Source organism: Peromyscus californicus, unplaced genomic scaffold (genome assembly GCF_007827085.1).
Source record: "Peromyscus californicus insignis strain IS unplaced genomic scaffold, ASM782708v3 Scaffold_5__1_contigs__length_169319896, whole genome shotgun sequence".
NCBI classification, from domain to species: Eukaryota; Metazoa; Chordata; class Mammalia; order Rodentia; family Cricetidae; genus Peromyscus; species Peromyscus californicus.
The window spans coordinates 132,558,287-132,578,884 of NW_026294573.1; the positions used below are offsets into that span (position 1 = coordinate 132,558,287).

A 20,598-nucleotide genomic window follows, 5' to 3' on the forward strand; every position below is an offset into this window, starting at 1 on the left:
GCTAGCCAGCACGGGCAGGCATGGGCTGGGGACACAGTGTCTGACTTAGGGGTCAAGGCAGCTTCCAAACTCTCTTGAGTCACATCTCCATTTAATTTTATTCTAATTTTGAGATCAAATCTACCCAGATGTAAATAGAAATCTGTTTTCAAAGCATATTCCAAAGCTAAATACAGCTAATGTTCCCATGGGCTGCTATCTTACAGCACTCAGAAAATATTCCCTTCCACTAATGCTATTTATTACCTGAACATTGGTCAGTTGCTGAGGATGGAACCCAAAGTCTAACATGTCTTAGCTTTGAGGACGATTGAAAGTTGACTTATTTCAAAAGAGAAGTGACGCAGGACATGACCTTATAAAGAGATTCTAGGCCAGCATGCCAGAGGCCCTAGCTCTGCATTAAAAGGAAGAAAGGAAGAAGGAAAGAAAGAAAGAGAGAGAGAAAGAAAGAAAGAGAGAGAGAGAAAGAAACCTAATACAGACCACTGACATTTGCTGTCTTTGTATGGAGGGGTAGGACTTAGTTCTCACAGCCCTTGGTTATTGGCTCCTGCTCTGAGGAGCAGGATAAGTTCAGTAAACTGCCATGATAAGAAACAGGACTCAAAGCTTGCTCCAAAGAGCCAAGGCTACCGTGGCTGGAAGCAGCCCAAAACTGTGCTCTAGGGCAGCCTCGGGGCTTAAAGGCCAGCACTTGGTCTGTGGTGAAAACTGAGGACACAAGGTTTGTAGGCAGAAGGCAAGAATAAGGCACCAAGAATGAATGGATTGGGCCAATGGGATCAGAAACAATGACACTTTACTTAAAAACAAATTCATTGTGCTGAAATACATGTAACATACCATTTAGTGTCTTAGCCATCCAAGTGCACAGTTCAGTGGCTTAGGTTCTCAAAATGGACTGTTGCCATCACCATCTCCATAATTCTCTCCCCCTGGAAAACACAATAACTGTGCACACATGGAAAAATAGCCCCCATTCCCTCCCACCCTCAACAGCCACTGGTAGACGCCATTTTGACTCCTCTCCTCAGAGTTTGCTACTGAGTACCAACAGTAGTGGTCTTAGCTGGCACTGTGGTGACTTACGACCAAGTTCAGGTTCTAAATGTTAGATGCCATCTATTGTACTACTGCTGACTACAGTAAAATCTGCTATTTCTCTTGCTTTTGCTATATTATGTAGATAACAGAACTGACTGTATCTGTAGGTTTTACAAGCACAAATTTTAAAATGTTTATAACCCCCCCCCCAAATAATTACATCTGTCCAAGGCATATGCAGAAACTCTCTCATCATTATGCCCCAAAGGAACACAACTATACACACAGCATTTACATTGCAATGGATATTATATGTCGTCTAGAGATGCTTCAAAAGGCAGAGGTTAGAAGAAAACACTATGTCATTTCATATAAGGGATTTGAACACATGGATTTTGGGTCTAAATGAGTCCTGGACCTAATCTCACAGGCATAAAGGGATAAATAAGTGTATATATGACATTTTAAGAAATCTTAGACTCATTACAAAACTCTTTCTAGCTTGTCTTATGCATCTCCTGGCAGTTTTAAAAACCAATAGAATAAAAATACTAGGTTCCAAGCGATTCTTCATTTTATTTTATGACTTTTTTCTTTCGTTTCTTATTTCAATCCCAAGACACAGGAGAACAGCAACAACAAAAAAACCTCCTTCAAACACAATGGTAACATGACATTTTGGAGCATTTGGAAAATGCAAGTGGTCTTTGTGTGTGGATTCTATTCCTAGGCATCAGATATTATTTCCTCATGGAGACCGTGCTGCAGCAGGAGCAAGCACCTGACCTCCAGTCTCCTGCCAGTGTTTTCCAAGTGCAGGACTCAATAAGCTCCAAAGGATGTGTTTTATGTCTCACGGTGCAAAGCTTTACAAAGCACACACAGCTCAATAGAGCACTGCTAGAAGCAGTCGATAAACATAAAATCCATTTAGTATGATGCCATCTTTTTCAATGGCATGTTCCTGTCAACTAGTGGACAGGTCAAAGGACCAGGTGTATTCACTTAAGAATCTCAGGATGATTTTCTTGAGGATGTTTGACAGGTTTGGGGCAGTTGTTTGATAGCACTTTGATAGAGACTAGGAGGAGGAGGAGGAGTGGGAAGGAAGAGGAAGAAGAAGAGGAGAGGGGGAAGAGGAAGAGGAAGGGAAAGGAGAAGGAGGAGGAAGGAGGAGGAGGAGGGGGAGGAGTTAGCTAGGAGAGGTTACTTACTCCCTTCTTTCACTATAGTCAGTTTTCCTGCTGGGAGATTATAACTAATAACAGCCTGCTGACATGCGTGAGGTTCGGCTCCTTTTCCTCCAAGGGAAAAAACAGCATATGTTCATGTGAGAAACTGTGTAAGTGTCAGAAGTTACAACACAGTGCAGTTGGCAAAGGCTGTAAGTGTGAATGGCTGGAGAGCAAATCATGATGAGGGTGGCTGGCATGACTTTTCCCTCCAGCTCATCACTGAGAAGGAGAGTGTGATCTGGAGAGCTTGTTCCTGCAATCCCAGGTAATGATTCAGAGCCTGAAGAAATGGGCAGATCCTAAGAACACACGAGAGACCTGAACTCCATCTTGATGTCATCCTTGAGCCAGGAGTATGGACCTGTGGTAGAACACATTCATAGCATGTATTAGGCCCTGAGTTCCATCCCCAGCACCAACAAATAAAAATAAAGAAAAAGAAAACAATTTTTTAAATCCCAAGACCAAACACACCCCCATAACCCCCTCTCAAATATAATCTCTTTGGATTGGTACTTTATAGTAAGAAATCACCCATTGCCTGATGGTGGGGGCTTGTGCCTGTAATCCCAGCACTTGGGAGGCAGAGGCAGGTGGATCTCTAAGTTTAAAGGCCAGCCTGGTCTACAGAGTGAGTTCCAGAACAACCAGAGCTACCCAGAGAAAGCCTGACTCAAAAAAAAAAAAGAAAGAAAGAAAGAAAGAAAGAAAGAAAGAAAGAAAGAAAGAAAGAAAGAAAGAAAGAAAGAAAGAAAGAAAGAAACCAATAACAACAATAAGAAACAAACCCCCCCACACAAATTAAGAAAGAAACCACTCATCCTTCTTCTGAACGACAGAGGGAAAATGGACTACTAATTACTGTTCTCTTAACTCTTGTGACAAAATCCTGAGCTTTACATCAAGCCAGTGTGTGACAAGACACAGTGAAGAGCACAATTTGTTCTGGTTCATGTTGGGAAAAAAGGAAGTGACTCATTTTATCTTACATTACTGCAAAGTTGACTGGGGAAAGTTGAAGATTTATTTGGTCAGAGGACTCCACCTTTGCTTACCTGGCCAGGAAGAAGATTCTATTTCAGAACTTGGGAAAAGGTCTTTGCATCAAAATAATTCCAATCTAAACTGCTTTCATCGGTGCTCTAAGCACCTCCCACAGATGTGCCTCTGCTTCACAGAACATGCTGGTCCTCAGTTACATTTGCTGCCCATGGCAACAGCATCCCACATCCCATGGCTCTGTAATAAAGGGTCTTGTGTCATTCAGACCTTGTGCTTCAAGAATGTGAAGGTTGCTGGGCAGTGGTGGCACATGCCTATAATCCCAGCATTCATGAAGCAAAGACAGAACTCTGTGAGATCGAGGCCAGCCTGATTTACAGAGTGAGTTCCAGGACAGCTAGCTATAGAACACAGTGAAACCCTGCCTCAAAAAAATAAAAAATAAAAATAAAAATAAAAATGTGAGGTTGATGATGATTATCAGCTTGACAAGATCTAGGAACAGCTAGAAGACAAACCGTGGCATATCTGTCAGAGATTTTCTAATTAGCTGACTCTGAGGTAGGAACATCCACCCTAAATGTGGGCGGCACCGTAGGCTGGGGTCCCAGACTGAATAAAAAGGAGAAAATCAACCTGAGCACCGGCGAGCATCTCTCGCTGCTTCCCGGCTGCAGCTGCAGTATGGTCAGCTGCCTCATGTTCCTGCTGTCATCCCTATCCCAAGTACGATGGAATGTACTCGCAAAATGTGACCCAGAGTAAACCCTTCCTTCCTTCAGTTGCTGGAGTCAGGCTTTGTCATAGCAGCGAGAAAAGGAACTAATACACAGAGACAGAAACAGTGACACTCAAGTTCAGAAAATGTGCAGAAATCATGAACCCTCCACTCTATACCCTCATTTATTTTTAAGTGCAGGGCCTCGAACATTCTAAGTGAGCACTTTGCCACTGAACTACACCCCAGTCCTGTGTTGGTTCTTAGAAGGGTCTCACTGGTAAGTCATGCCTGTCCTTGAACTCAGAATTCGCCCAACTCAGCCTCCTGAGTGCTGGGACTGCTAATGTGAGAGGTGGCCCTGGCTTCTTCTAAGGCCCCTCAGTATAGGGAAAGAGGCATGAGGTCAGAGCAAACGGTTTTGTTTCCTTAGCAAGCCAACCTTTCTCTGGTTTTACCTTTGGAAGAGTACATCTCTTTGAAACCAGAAAGCATTTCTTCCAAGGACCTTAGCTCCTGCTTCCCACCCCAAATCTACTGCTGTTGAACTTAACAAGCAGAAATAGTGTAAGAGTTACAGACTTTTTTTTTTTTAAAGATTGATTTATTTTTGCCAGGCGTTGGTGGCGCACGCCTTTAATCCCAGCACTCGGGAGGCAGAGCCAGGAGGATCTCTGTGAGTTTGAGGCCAGCCTGGGCTACCAAGTGAGCTCCAGGAAAGGCGCAAAGTTACACAGAGAAACCCTGTCTCAAAAAAAAATGGAAAAAAAAGGAAAAGATTGATTTATTTATGTACACCAGTGTTCTGTCTTTATGCACACAAGAAGAGGGCATCAGATCCCATTCCAGATGATTGTGAGCTATGTGTAACACTTGCTGAAGAATTTATCTTGTGACTTCTTTTTTAAAAAATATTTTTACACTTACTTATTTGTGTGTATGTTCATATGCATGCCATGGTACACACATGTGTGGAGATCAGAGGACAACTCACAAGAGTCAGTTCTCTCCCTCCACTATTTGGGTCCCGGGGATCAGACTCAGTTCTCCAGACGTACTGGCAACTGCCTTTACCTACTGGGCCATCTCTCTGGGTCTTAAGTAACTTAAGGATCTGTATGGTCCATTGTCATGTCGCATAAAAGAGCTTATACAATAAGCTGTGTCAAGAATCCTGAAACAGGATGAGGATATTATAGCTCAGACATGCTCACTCTGGCATGTGCATGGCCTTAAGTTCGATCCCCAGTGAACACTAAACAACCAAATGAGCGAACCCTCCCCACCAGGGCTCTCTCCGTTGACTTTCACAGCAGCCCCATTCCTGTCTCCCTCACCTCCATTTCACAGATGCTGTGTCTGTCTGTCTGTCTGTCTGTCTGCCAGCACGGGAGCAGTGACAAAGTTGAGCCTGGGACATAAGCTTCTTGGTTTCTCTGCTCTATCTCATGCTTTCTCTCTCTCTCTCTCTCTCTCTCTCTCTCTTTTTTTTTTTTTTTTTTTTTTTTTTTTTTTTTTTTTGGTTTTTCGAGACAGGGTTCCTCTGTGTAGCTTTGCGCCTTTCCTGGAACTCACTTGGTAGCCCAGGCTGGCCTTGAACTCACAGAGATCTGCCTGGCTCCGCCTCCCGAGTGCTGGGATTAAAGGCGTGTGCCATCAACGCCCAGCGCTTTCTCTCTTAAAAGAAATAATTCAGGGGTGGGGCTACAGCTCAGCAGTAGAGTGGTCGTCTTGCATGCATGATATTCCGACTTTAATCATCACTTCTGCCACAAAAGAAGAAAAACATTCTATGGAATGCTTTGGAAGCTCCAAAGTTCTGACATTTTCTTATCAGCTGGGACTTTTTTGGTCTATAAAGTCTGGTCAGGATTCCTGGTTCTGCAGGGTGGGGTTAGTTGTGGCTCATTGTTTAAGTTAGACTAAACCTCATGGTTGTTCTTGTGGAGCCTCAGTTGTGTACAACAGCAGACCCCATGAATATGTAGTTAGTGGGTTTTAGTCACAGATTTTCAAAAATGTTTTGGGAGACAGAGGGATATTAATTGCAGTAATTTGATCATTACTCATTTTATACATGGACCAACTTTTCATACCAGGTCCCATAAATTTCTATAATCAGGAAATTGGTTTCTTAGGCTGGGGATGTAACTCAGTTGATAGAGTGCTTGTTCAACATGCCTTTAAACCTAGCATTTGGGAGGTAGAGCCTGGGAGATCAAAAGTTCAAGGTCATCCATCTTCAGCTACATAAGGAGTTTGAGGCCAGTTTGAGATATATGAGAGCTTGTCTAAAAAACAAAACAAAACAAAACAAAAAATTAAATGTCATGAGATGAAAAGGAGATCCTGAGTATAAAACACTGCAGGCAACAGAGCAGGAGAAGAAGGTAAATGTGTGTCTTTTTCCCCTTCACATATAACTATTCAAAACCAAGAATAGATGTCCCCATTCTTGGAGAATATTCCCCATTTTCTGTGGGATAGTCTGTATGGCAAATGTGTTGCTGATTGGTCAATAAATAAAACACTGATTGGCCATTGGCTAGGCAGGAAGTATAGGCGGGACAAGGAGGAGAATAAAGCTGGGAAGTGGAAGGCCAAGTCAGAGAGACACTGCCAGCCACCAGGATGACAAACAGCATGTGAAGATGCCGGTAAGCCACGAGCCACATGGCAAGGTATAGATTAATGGAAATGGATTAATTTAAGCTGTAAGAACAGTTAGCAAGAAGCCTGCCATGGCCATACAGTTTGTAAGCAATATAAGTCTCTGTGTTTACTTGGTTGGGTCTGAGCAGCTGTGGGACTGGCAGGTGAGAGAGATTTGTCCTGACTGTGGGCCAGGCAGGAAAACTCTAGCTACACCCATTCCTTAGCCATCTAACCTGAACTTTCAGTCTTTTATTGATTCACTCAAAACTTTTTTTTTTTTTTGCGTACAAGACTTCATGCTATGATGTTCTAGGCACAGGGGATCTTGGAATGAGGAAAGCATTTGAAGATCATTAAAATATCATTTGTTGAGTTTCTCTAATCTCACATCCAAACCCTTATTAAGGTCCTGTCTATTGTGCATCAGTATGTTGGAAAGTCAGGTCCCATTTTCCTGGACCATCCTTAGATCTGTCCTACCCTGGCGTTACTAATGCCATCTTTTTAATTTAGAAATGTGCTGTCTTCTATATTTTTGGACCAGGAATCCTTCAAATTTACCAGCATCAGCATCATCTAAAGGGCTTCTTAAAGCTTAGACTGGAGTTGTAGGTTATGGCTCATGCCTGTAAACTTAGCACTTGGGAGGCCAGAGGCAGGAATATTGTAGAATATTACTTAAACTAGGCAAAGATGTGTTTACATTTGTTTATGCTGCATTTGTTTGTTGCACAAATCCTAGATGGATAAAAAAGCCTGGAGCCAGATACCAGGGTGAAAGTTGAAAGATCAGAAAAACAGAGCAAGCCACAGCCATTATCTCTTACCTCACCAACTCCTCAGCCTGAAAGAGCAAGTTCCTGTCTCCTCCTACCTTATGTTGTTTTCTCTGCCCAGCCACATACTTCTCGTCTCAACCTTCCTAGTGCTGGGATTAAAGATGTATGCCACCACTGCCTGACCTCTATGGCTAGCTCTGTGGCTAGCTCTGTCGTCTCATCATCAGGCAAGCTTTATTTCCTAGATTATAAACAATATATCACCACATTTCCCCATTTTTGTCTAAAATAATAAAAGGTTATAACTAATATAAGAAAAACTATGTACAATAAATACAATAACTATATGCAGTCAAGAATTACATTAACAATGTCTAGTCCATAAACATTTGACAAATTCTGAGAAAACACTCCATTATTTGTTCTATTTTGGTGAGTCCAAAGTTTGTACCTAATTCATTTTCTATCCTAACTTGTATTACCAACTGAAAACCATCTTTTGATGTCTTTCAAACTTACACATTTTACATCTCTTTAGTGAGTTTCTTTTCTGAATTTGTTAACAAGGAAAACTATAACTATAATGTAGTGATATATTGTTTATAATCTAGGAAATAAAGCCTGTCTGAAGATCAGAGAACAGAGCTAGCCACAGAGTTAGCCATAGAGGTCAGGCAGTGATGGTACACACCTTTAATCCTAGCACTCGGGATCACACACCTTTAAATCCCAGCACAGGAAGTGATACAACTGGGCAGAGAAAGAAATATAAGGTAGGAGGAGACAGGAACTTGCTCTTTCAGGCTGAGGAGTTGGTGAGGTAAGAGATGGTGGCTGTGGCTTGCTCTGTTTCTCTGATCATTCAGCTTTCACCCTGATATCTGGCTCCAGGTTTTTATTATAAGACCATTTAGGATTTATGTAACATCTGGCACCCAATGTGGGGCACAACTTCCCACCTAAAACCTGAGAAAACTTAAGAGATTCTAGAATGGAGCTAAGAGCAGCTTCCTAGTTCATGTCTTTCATTATGAGATGTGGCATGGAGATGCGTTCCCTGGTCGCAGAGGGCTTCAGCAGCAACCTGATGGCGGCTCTCAGCCTCTTCCCGACTCTGCTTCTCTTCTCTCTATATCTTTGCTTGGATTTCCTGCCTGGCTATAACCTGTCTTGCCATAGGCCAATGCAGCTTTATTTATTAACCAATGGGAGCAACACATATTCACAGCATACAGAAAGACATCCCACAGCATTTGTTCAATGATGTAAAGATATGTTACATTTGTTTATGCTGCATTTATTTAATGATGTAAAGATGTACTGCTTTGCCTGCCTAAGGCACCTGATTGGTCCAATAAATAGCTGAATGGCCAATAGCTAGACAGTAGAGGGATAGACAGGGCTGGCAGGTAGAGAGAATAAGTTGGAGGGGAAATCTATACTTGAGAGAAGGAAGAGAATGAGGGAGAAAAAGAGGGAGATACCTGGGGCCAGCCAGGCAGCTGCCAGCCAGCCAGACACAGAGTAGGACATACAGAATGAAAGAAAGGTAAAAAGCCCAAGGCAAAAATGTAGATGAAAAGAAACAGGTTAATTTAAGTTATAAGAGCTAGTAGGACAAGCATAAGATAAGGCCAAGCATTCATAACTAACAATACATCTCCATGGCATGATTTGGGAGCTGGTTGGTGGACCAAAAGAAAGCCTGATACACAGGAGGATTGCCATGAGTTTGAAGTTGGTCTGAATTTACATAGTTCTAGACTAGAATGGAGGTTTGAATAAGAATGGCCTCCATAGGCTCTTATATTTGAATGTTTGGTCACCAGGGAGTACACTACACTATCTGAAAGGATTAGAAGGATGAGGAAGTGTGGCTTAGTTGGTCTGGTCTCATAGACAACTTCTGTATTTTTTTTTTTTTGAGACAGGGTTTCTCTGTATAGCTTTGCACCTTTCGTGGAACTTGTTCGGTAGCCCAGGCTGGCCTGGAACTCACAGAGATCCTCCTGCCTCTGCCTCCCTAGTGCTGGAATTAAAGGCATGTGCCACCACTGCCCAGCTCAACTTTTCTGTTTAAGGCAAAAAACATTCAGGAGAAATCATGTAAAACTGTTGTCCTAAAAGTTAACCTAACTGAGGAGAGTCTAGGCTTCATCATAGTCATCACCCCAGAACACTCAAAGGCATTTGGTTTCATTTATCAGAGGTCTTCTGGGGACCCCAACTTCTCATAACTACAATCAGTGTATCCTGCTTTTAAAGTTTTAATTTACCACTCACCAGCAAAACTTTTTATAGCCCTAAGAAATTTGAAGAAATGTTTTGTCTTCTCTTCTTGTACACTTGTGAGGGAAAGATGGGAAGTTCAGCCAATGAAATTGTGTTGAAAAGTTTGGGGCTAAGAAAGAAGTTTCCAAATAGGAGTTTCACACTTGGAGAGCTGGGCAGCTGGTGGGTGAGTCTGTGTTTGCTGGTTACTTCCATGGCTGAGCACAGTTAGGCCTGGTCCCAGGTGTCTGAGAATCTGCACCCAAGAAGAGTTGGAAGAGAGTGACGGACTCAAGCAGGTAGTATGAATGTCTCCTATCTTTTTTGTTCTTGTGTTTTAGTTGTATAGATTTTTTCCTGTGCATCCTTAAGTGCTTTGACATTGCTTTTCTCTTTTTCACTCTTGAACTGCCAAGACTGGAAACTAAAATGAGGGTTTACAAGTTACCAGTGTAAAAATGTTGATTAATGCTGGGCGTTGGTGGCTCATACCATAAATCCCAGCACTCAGAAGGCAGGTGGATCTCTGTAAGTTCGAGGCCAGCCTGGTCTACAGAGCATGTTCCAGAACAGCCAAGGCTACACAGAGAAACCCTGTCTCAAAAACCCAAATAATAATAATAGTAATAATAATGATGATTAATAAATGCAGGGACATCCATACACTTAAATGTTATATGGCCACTAAAATTAATGGCATAGATAAATATGTATTCCCATAAGAGATACTTAAAAGGACACACTGTTTTAGTCAGTGTTCTATTGCTGTGAAGAGACACCATCAGCATGACAATTCTTATAAAAGAAAGCATTTAATTGGGGCTCACTTACACTTGCAGAGGTTAGCACATTATCATCACGGTGGGGAGCATGGCGGCATGCAGGCAGACATGGTGCTGGAGAAGGAGCTGAGAGGTCTCCATCTGGATCCACAGGCAGCAGAAAGAGAGAGAGGGAGAGACACTGGGCCTAGTGTGGGTTTTTGAAACCCCAAAGCCCATCTGCAGTTGGAGGACATACTTCCTTCAACAAGGCCACATCTCCTAATCCTTTCAAATATTGCCACTCCCTGGTGACCAAGCATTCGAACATATGAGTCTGGAGGGAAGATATTCTTATTTAAACCACCACAGACAGTACATGGTATACTCTACATGCCACATAGAGCAGTAATAAAAGTGTTTTACCAAAGGGTGTGCATCACACAATCTCTGTTTGACAGGAATAGGAACGCGCACTTCTGAAGAAAAGCGCTAGGAGAAGGTGTATTAGAAATTCAGTAACATACATGGTGAGTCCTTCTGGTGATGTGACTAAATGGATTTCCTTTTGTGTTCACATGAAATTTATTAGTATCTGTAGTTAGGAAAACTCGTACTTCTGTAACAGAAATGGCTAACAAAACTTGGAGTTTATTTTGGGTGACTGTTGACTAATTTATACAGAAAATGGCATCCCTTTTGTTGTAGTTAATTGCGTAACACCATTTTCCCATTCTCTTATGGACATTTCTCCTTTGTCTTTCAATTAAAGAAGGCATGATGTCCTGGGGAAATCGATGGGGAGAGACAAATTTGTCAAGGTCTCTGGAGCCTCAGTGTGCCTTCAGGTAAAATCCAGATGAAATGAAACTTTCTTCCTTATGGGATCTGTTCTCTGGCAGAAATAGGCCTTAGACAGCTAGAATTCTTTTGAATCTACTTGACTACAGAGGTCTTTAACTTCCAGCTGTCCATGCTTTAGTTCCGTGTGTCCTCCTCCCCAGACAGGCGATGAATGACATCTGAAGACCGTGAGCGGCCAGCTGACAGGCTCTGAGCACACAGTCAAAGGGTCTGCTGGAAGGGCGCTTTCCCAAGGCTGCGCACTCCTTTCTCCTGACCTATTTCAATTTTCCAGACACTCACCACTCACCATTTTCGTGATAACTCCTCAGCAGCCCTGGGTTCTCCCTGCGCTTTATCTGTAGCAAAGCAAGGGCCGTGACTTGAGAGACTGCAAAAGGCTCAAGGTCAGCCATGGTGGTGGTGGTGGTGGTGGTGGGGAGGATGGGACAGGACACAATGGACGATATACAACGGACGATACACAATGGACGATACACATCCTGGGGTGGATGGGGTGGCGGGACTTCCTCAGGAGACTCTGGAACTTCTCAAGTCGTCTAAGACCAGGAGACACCCAACTTAGGGTAAAGGATGCCTGCCCAGCAACTGCATGTGCTGTTGTTAGTTCCTTCATTTGGCCCAGGTGACAGGATGGGCACAAATCCTCCCTGTCTTGGTTTATACTTAACCAAATGGACAGTGTGGTGTTGGCGTAGAAGAACCGCTTAGGGGCCAAGGAAAGAACACCACAATGCAGTATTCTTGGCAGAGTGAATGGTGATGGGGGCGGCCAGAATTCTTTCCTAGATTTTATCTCTAGCTTGTATATCCTGGAGCACTTGGCTGGCTCTGTGGCTCCAGCTTCTTCATGCATAGACAGGTAATAATGAGCTGTTCTCTCCACTTGGGTTGCATGGGCACTCTGAAGATCAAATAGCTAGTTAATGAGATTTAAAATAGGAAGAAAATGTTTTTGAAGCTGTGAGATTTTTTCAGATTCTGATGAAATCAGAGATAACTGTTATGAGAAAAATCTGCACACTTTCTACCATGTACATAGTCTTTCCTTTTTACTTCTGTTAATTTTTATTTAACACACAAAATAATGGGCTTCACTATGACATTTTCTGTTTATATTTTAAAATCTTTAAAATGTATTCTTATCTGTGTGTGTGTGTGCATGTGCGCGTGCGTGTGCACGTGTGTGTGTTTGTGTGTGTGTGTGTGTGTGTGTGTGTGTGTGTGTGTGTGTGTGTGCCTGCTTGTATGTATGAGCACCACATATGTGCAGGTGGCCTGATAGGCCAAACGAAGAGATCGAAGCATCTGGAACTGGAATTCCAGGAGGTTGATACCCTCTCAATGTCAGTTCTGGGACTGTGAACCTGGACCCTCAGCAAGAGCAACAAGTGCTCTGAACCACTGAGCCATCTCTCTGATCCACCATTATAACATTTTCATACATGTGTACTCTTTTTAAATTTTCAATTATAATTAAAAAATTTGAGATTATAATGTAATCACATCATTTCTTCTCTTTCCTCCTTCTAACCCCCTACGTACCCCTACCTTTCAAATTCATGGCCTCTTTAATTGTTGGTGTATGTATGTGTGTGTATATGGTGTGGGTGTATGTGGGTGTGTTTGGTGCGCACGTGTGTGTGTGTGTGTGTGTGTGTGTGTATGTGTATGTGTGTGTGTATGTGTGGTCTGTGTGTGTGTATGTGTGTGTGTGGTCTGTGTGTGTATGTGTGTGTGGTATGTGTATATGTATGTATGTGTGTGTGTGTGTGTGCTATGTGTGTATATGTATATGTGTTTATATGTGTATATGGTCTGTGTATGTATGTGTTTGTGTGTGTGGTCTGTGTGTGTATGGTGTGTGTATATGTATGTGTTTGTGTGTGTGGTGTGTGTGTGTGTGTGTGTGTGTGTGTGTGTGTGTGTGTGTGTGTGTGAATTCCTAAACTATAAGCTGCTGCTCAGTCTGTATAATGTTACTGGTGTATATGTTTTCAGGGCTGACCGTCTGGTCCTGGATAACCAATTGGTGTGCTCTTCTTCAGGAAGATTATTTCTCCTGCACTCAGCATTTTTTGGCTGCTGCTAGTCCTTTGTCGAGGGTTGAGGCCTCGTGAGCTCTCCCTCACTGTACACTCTTCTGTTATTATACTTGGCGTTTTATCCACCCAGTCACTCCCGTTGCCATCTCTTCTGCTGCGCCCCTTTCTCACCTCCAAGCAGTCCCCTTCTACATTCAGGTCCAAGATACATGTGCATGTTAAATCTAGTTTCTGCATAGGAGAGAAAACCTGCCATGCTGTCCTTTTCAAACTCTATTCCTGAATGCTGTATTTAGCTGACCAATCCTTTCTCCCTGCTGCACAGATGTGCTAGAAGATGGAGGCAAAAGTAACCTAATAAGCATGGCAAACTGGAAAGAGCTGGCCCAGCTGCCTGAAGCCTCTCACACATTTTTATTATGGAAGCTAAAGTCTCAGTCTCTGGTAGGTTGAGGAGGGTACATTTAATAGAGACTAAAATGTCCACACTGGTTAGTGTGTCTCTCACACAGAGAAACTAGAGCCAGGTGAGGACATGATTCCTGGACACATACAATACAAAGACATTTCCTGGAAACCCACTGACCTTCGCCTGGGACAGTTGCGTCACCCACACATGTTTGTGCTTCAGATTATAAGAATTACAGGACTGGAGACCAGGTAGTACTCTTGCTTAGTACTGCTGGGCCCCAGACGGAAAATGAGAAGTGTGTACCTCTTAGTGTGTGAGGAGATGTTTCCCCCAATTTTGTTTATTTGTCCTCTACTTCGGTCACAGGCCCACAAATAAAGCAAACCACTTCTGAAGCAAACTGTTCACTTAGTGAATTCAGACTTTCAATGACACTGTTATTCCTTGCTCTTGTTCTAAAAATACATCTAAACAGTGGGAAAATGGCCAGGAAGTATCAATATAGTTTCGATTGGATTTTAGGCCGGGAGTGTTTAGCATAGAGTGTGGACTCTGAGACAACATGTTCTTTTATTAAATGCTGTGAGAACCCAGTGTTCATCTGGAAGGACAAATAAAACTAGCAGCAGCCGGGCGGTGGTGGCGCACGCCTTTAATCCCAGCACTCGGGAGGCAGAGCCAGGCGGATCTCTGTGAGTTCGAGGCCAGCCTGGTCTCCAAAGCGAGTTCCAGGAAAGGCGCAAAGCTACACAGAGAAACCCTGTCTCGAAAAACCAAAAAAAAAAAAAAAAAAAAAAAAAAAAAAAAAAAAAAAAACTAGCAGCAATGATGACTTGCTTTGGAGAGGTGGGAAAGCAGAGGGAGCCTTCACTTCAGGAGACCACTGTGCATTCCCACCTTCAACTTAAAATACTACTACAAAAAACCACAAAAACGATCAGAAAACCCTCTTCACCTCTGTGGCAAGAAACCAGAGGTAAAGAGTGGGAGGTGGAGATTTTAAAAACTATGGAATCCTTGTGGTATGTTTGCAAGGCACCTAAGTAAACAGATGTCATTCATCATCATCAAGGACAAGAGACAGAGCCCAAATCTAAACCGTGCTCCCTGCTCGTCAGCGGGGAGGGAGGAGCCTTGAACTATTTGTTGTTCTTGAATGTCTTTTCTACCTGCTGAAGAGCTCACCTGTGGTCAGGAGACAAGGGAAAGACAAAGTCCACCCCAAAGTCCAAGCCAAGTGTCGATTGCGTGGCTTTCTCTATAGAGACATAATACAAGTACACATGCACCACCGGCCAAGGCCGCAGCCAGCCCGCGCTCTGCAGAACATTCTACCTAGAAACTGTAAAACCATTGTAACTTTTTTTTTTTTTTCATTTTTCGAGACAGGGTTTCTCTGTGTAGTTTTGGTGCCTGTCCTGGATCTTGATCTGTAGACCAGGCTGGCCTCGAACTCACAGAAATCTGCCTGGCCCTGCCTCCTGAGTGCTGGGATTAAAGGCATGCGCCACCACCACCCGGCTCCATTGTAACATTTACTCCAGATATTATTACTGGGACAAGGGGTTTGAAAGATCAACCAAATACACTGTTCCTAGGGACTCTTCCAATGGAATTCTTCTTGAGGAATGTGCTTTTCTTAGGTCACAAGGAATTTAATTAAGACACTCAAACATGAGTCAAGATGAGAACCTAGATTTTTAGATGAATATCTTTAGAGAAGCCTCCAGGTATGATTTTTTTTCTTCTTAATCTTTTTCAAGAGAAACGTTGAAATCATCCCCTTGACGAGCCAGAGACTCCATATGGGGGTGTTACACATGCAACAAGACCCCAGTTTGGGGAGCATATACAGCCAGTTGTCCACTTCTTCACTTATTAGCCATTGGTCCTGTGGATCAATGTGATGCTCTCTGAAAACTCAAAGCTGTGAGACTCTCTGAAAACACAGAAATGGGACTCAGTGAGGGGAGAGGAGCCGGATGATGGAGATCAGAATAACGCAGAAGGTGTCCCCTGTGGCCAGCCCTGTGGTGTAGATGTGAAATGTACCTCACAGATGCATGTGTTTGAACACTTGGTCCCCAGGTGGCGGTGTCATTTTGGAAGGCTGTGGAAGCTTTAGGAGGTATAGCCTTGCTGAAGGAAGTAGGTCACTAGATGCTGACATTGATGGGCTTTTATTTTGTTTATTTTGTGGTGTGTGTGTGTGTGTGTGTGGTTTTTTGAGACAGGGTTTCTCTGTGTAGCCTTGGCTATCCTGGAACTCACTCTAGAGTAAACTGGCCTTGAACTCATAGAGATCTGCCTGCTTCTGCCTCCCAAGTGCTGGGATTAGAGTTGAGGGCCACCATCTCCTGCCTGACCTTGATGTTTTATAATCCTGTCAGTTCTCTGTTTCCTGTCTGTAAATGCAATGAGACCAGCTGCCTATCTTCCTGCCACCAAGCATTCTCCATCAAAATGGTCTATAACAGCAGTTCTCAACCTGTGGGCCATAACCCCTTTGGGGTCTGAAAACCCTTCCACAGGGATTGACTAAGACCATCAGAAAACAAGGATATTTGCATTATGATTCATAACAGTAGCAAAATGACAGTTATGAAGTAGCAATGAAAATAATTGTATGGTTGGGGTCACCACAGCATGAGGAAGGGTCTCAGTGTCAGGAAGGTAGAGAACCACTGCTATTTACCTTTCAGACTGGGAGCCACAACAGTCCTTCCTCCCTTAATCTGCTTCTTGCCAGATACTTGGTCCCAACAAGAAGAAAACTCACTAATGTAATGAGACATGAAGAAAAACAGATTTGTACGGAACACGAAATTAAAAAGAGTGATATGGGGCTGGAGCACGACTCAGTGGTTAAGGGCGCATACTGCTCTTCCAGAGGACAGGATATTGGTTCCCAGCACCCATATTGGGTGGCTCACAATCACCTCCAACTCCAGCTCCATGGGAAATGACACCCTCTTCTGGCCTCCAAAGGCCAGAGTTGGCATCACCTTTGATCTCCACCCATTAAGTGCTAGATACAATCCACTGGCTGTGACAATTCAAAATACCTCCAGAAGCCGAGCAGTAGTGGTACACACCTTTAATTTCAGCACTCAAAAGGCAGAGGCAGGTGGATCTTTGTGAGTTTGAGGCCAGCCTGGTCTATAAGCTAGTTCTAGGACAGTCAGGACTACGCAAAGAAACCCTGCCTCAAAAAAATCAAAAAAGAAAAAAAAATGCCTCCAGAAGTTGTCAGTTGTTTCCAAGGGAGTCAAAACCCCCACCTCCAATGAAAGGAAACATTAACTTAAGCCAAGATAATTTCATTTTTTATAATTAGTTAGCCATTAAGCCCCGATGGAAAATTAAAGTTGATAAAGAACCAACTTAAATATTTTCCTCTTGTTACTATTGCTGCTAAATGTTTTGTAATGAAAACTAGCAAATTAACATGTCTGGAGACTGGCTGAGCCTCATTTCTACTTGCCAGTCAAAACAGGATCTGAGATGTAATCCTGGAAAACAGTTCAGCTCTGACACAGGCACCGCTTACTCAGGACAAGAGAGCTTATTCTAGTTTCTAAATCACACAGAGAGCATGGCTTCCATCACATGGAGAAGCATGGCTTCCATCACATGGAGAAGCATGGCTTCCATCACACAGAGAAGCATGGCTTCCATTACATAGAGAAGTGTGACTTCCATCACACAGAGAAGCATGACTTCCATCACACAGAGAAGCATGGCTTCCATCACACAGAGAAGCATGGCTTCCATCACACAGAGAAGCATGACTTCTATCACACAGAGAAGCATGGCTTCCATCACACAGAGACGCATGGCTTCCATCACACAGAGAAGCATGGCTTCCATCACACAGAGAAGCATGGCTTCCATCACACAGAGAAGCATGACTTCCATCATGCAGAGAAGCACGGCTTCCATCAAACAGAGAAGCATGGCTTCCATCACATGGAGAAGCATGACTTCCATCACACAGAGAAGCATGGCTTCCATCACATGGAGAAGCATGGCTTCCATCACATAGAGAAGTGTGACTTCCATCACACAGAGAAGCATGGCTTCCATCACATAGAGAAGCATGACTTCCATCATGCAGAGAATCATGACTTCCATCACACAGAGAAGCATGACTTCCATCACACAGAGAAGCATGGCTTCCATCACATAGAGAAGCATGGCTTCCATCACACAGAGAAGCATGGCTTCCATCAAACAGAGAAGCATGGCTTCCATCACACAGAGAAGCATGACTTCCATCACACAGAGAAGCATGGCTTCCATCACACAGAGAAACATGACTTCCATCACACAGAGAAGCATGGCTTCCATCACATAGAGAAACATGACTTCCATCACACAGAGAAGCATGGCTTCCATCATACAGAGAATCATGACTTCCATCACACAGAGAAGCATGGCTTCCATCAAACAGAGAAGTGTGACTTCCATCAGAGAAGCATGGCCTCCTGACTTAATGCTGTGGGTTTCTCTCCTGCCTCTCCTTCTTACTGGCAGAAGGCCCTAGAATGTTGACTCAGCTTTTTTGTCATCTTCCTTTGCTCTGAATAGAAAGTTGTAAACAGGTACCCCAGAGGCTGCTGGGATTTTTTGTAAATCTGTGATAATCCTATCCTGACTTTCATAATCCTTGTAACTACATCAGTAGTAAACTATGATTAACAAGAACTTACTGTTTAACACAGTGAACATTTATCCTATTTTCTAATGAAAAAAGAAATCAGAGGATTCATGTTGATATTTTAAATTAAAGTTTCATCTAATTCTTTCAATATAAGACCCATTATGAGCAAGGAATAACCAAATGTGGACATTGTGGTGGTTTGAATGAAAGTGGGCCCCCATAGGTTCATATGTAGAATACATATGATCCCCAGTTGGTGGAACTGTTTGGGAAGGATTAGGAGTTGTAGCCATGTTGGAGGATGTATGTCACTGGGGTCAGATTTTGAGGTTTCAAAAGTCTATACTCTACAATATTCCTACTCCTACCCTGTGCCTCATGCTTGTGAGTCAGATGCAAGACCTCAACTACTGCCACGGTTCACGCCTGTCTGACTAATGCCATGCTCTCCACCATGATGATCACAGACTCTAACCCCCTGAATCTGAAAGTCCCAATAAACTCTCTTCTATAAGCTGCTTTGGTCAGAGTGTCTCTTCATGGCAATAGAAAAATAACCAAGACAGATATCTTCCATTTGGGGATGGTCAAATTGATGCTCAAATTTGTTGGCTTCCCATAGCTGAGACAATCAATTCAGAAGAAGGAAAATTTCATATGGGTTCACCATTTCAGGGGTGTTAATCCACAGTCACTTGTCTCTATTGTTTTGGTGACTGTGGATTTGGGGATTACAAAACTACTTACTTTATGGCAGCTGGGGAACAGAGGAAGAGCCTGGGATCTCCATGTGCCCTGTTAGGGCATGCCCCCAGTAATCTAATTGTATCACATGGGGCTATTTCCTCACACCTTTGCTAGGATATAGTAATATAAGACTTTTCCATTGATTAAAATGATTGTTTCGTTACTGTTAAGTTTTGTATTTCTTTACTACAAGTGAAGATAAGCATGTTTTCTGTATTTACACAGATGTGCATGTCTTTATCTGGGACACCATTTAGCACCCTGCCAACTGTATCTTGCCTTTTTTTTCCCTCCTCCTCCTCCTTCTCTCTTTCTTAATTCTTTGTCTTTGTCTTTCTCTTGGTGATACTTTCCTTCCTTCCCAAGGACTGTTGAAAATGAGCCCATTTTTTTTGAAACTATACCTGCTATATTTTTTTTCTGTTTATCTTTGCCTTTAACCTTATTTTTAGTAACTTTTCACATAGAAATGTTTAATAAATGGAGTCAAGTATATTTTCCCTTATAGTTCTTGTCCCATCCTTAGCAACATCTCCCATGCTTTGAGTGAGATTAAGAAGGAAAAATAACTATCATTTTCTTTTAATACCTTTATAGATTTACTCTCTACCCTGAAATCTTGGAGATATACTTGTATATAATTAGTGTGTGATAATTGTACAGAATAATGGATTCCATTCCGACACTTTCAGACATGCATAAACATACTTAGATCCTATTCACCCCTTTACTGGTTTCCTTTACATCCCTCCCATCACCCTTCCTTTCCTTAATTGAATTCTCACCTAAATACGTTTTCTTCCTTACATTCCACTTATGAGAGTAAACGCGCATGACTCTGGTTGAGTCTGGCTTGTTTTGTTTAACACAATGACCTTCATTTCCACGAATGATTTTATTCTTCTTGTTGACTAAACAAAACTCAATTTTGTGCATTTTCTTTGGCCACTCATTTGTTGACAGATGTCCAGGCTGATTTTGTAAGGTGGCCAGTGTAACCAGGGCAGTAATCAACATATGTGTACAAGTATCTCTAACATGTGATGACTTCAGCTCATTTAGTTATCCAGGAATGGTATAGCTGGATCATATTGTAGTCCTATTTTGTTTTTTTGAGAACCTTTCAAATAGATCTCCTAAGTGGCTGGGTTGGTTTACATTCCCATCAACAGCACATAAGACCTCACTGGAATTTGTTTGATTTCTGGATGATGTTCACATTGCCTATAGAGAGTGGACCCCATCAGTTTGTGGAGATCAGCTTTGGTAATAGCTGGAGGAACTTGGGGGTTTCCATCAGGCCTCTTTGGTCAATGACTCAACCAGATGGAAACGGTTCCTAACACTGGAGGTTTCACTTGTTGGCAAAAGATGCCTAGTTGGAGCATCAGGTGTCAGT

The 20,598-nt window shown here is 42.7% G+C and overlaps 1 long non-coding RNA gene across 1 annotated transcript in view; it reads right to left on the minus strand.

Annotated features, from left to right (window-relative positions):
• Window positions 1-1,020: 1,020 nt before the first annotated feature.
• LOC128097092 (uncharacterized) overlaps window positions 1,021-20,598 on the minus strand; it is a 37,425-nt gene continuing 17,847 nt past the window's right edge. Inside the window, exons 2-3 of the long non-coding RNA XR_008213780.1 lie at window positions 10,539-10,630; window positions 1,021-2,643 (exon numbers count right to left, since the gene is read on the minus strand). This is a non-coding gene — a long non-coding RNA (uncharacterized LOC128097092). The remainder of the gene's footprint in view (window positions 2,644-10,538; window positions 10,631-20,598) is intronic.